The following is a 396-nucleotide window of genomic DNA, read 5'->3' as shown; positions in this document are numbered from 1 at the left end:
CCTCGTGCCCCAGCCGATGCAATAAATGGCATGGCCCTACTTGCCTCAAGCTGGAGGAATGAGAGAACGGGGACGAGAGGAGCCAGCTGGGGAGACTCCACGTCCAGGGAACCGTCTACCCGAGTGCAATCACCAGCACCTTTCAGAAAACCAGTGCGGGTTACAGTGCGCAGATGGAGTAAGGAGGGGGGGAACCCCAGCACCGCAGCTGCTTCTTGCCTCGCAGAGGGGGAAACAGCCCGGAGTGCCACGCCGTAGGCAGCAGCGGCGGGGAGCTCCGCGGCTATCCCCTGCCCCCGCTGGCAGGTGAGGGTCCCACAGACGTGAGCAGGGCGCTGCCTCCTGCCCGCGCCCCCGCAGCCCGACCGGGACGAGCCCTCCGCTGACTAGGGGTAA

Source organism: Buceros rhinoceros, unplaced genomic scaffold (assembly GCF_000710305.1).
Source record: "Buceros rhinoceros silvestris isolate BGI_N320 unplaced genomic scaffold, ASM71030v1 scaffold3086, whole genome shotgun sequence".
NCBI lineage: Eukaryota > Metazoa > Chordata > Aves > Bucerotiformes > Bucerotidae > Buceros > Buceros rhinoceros.
The sequence above is the reverse complement of the archived record's forward strand: the minus strand, read 5'-3'. Positions refer to the sequence as shown.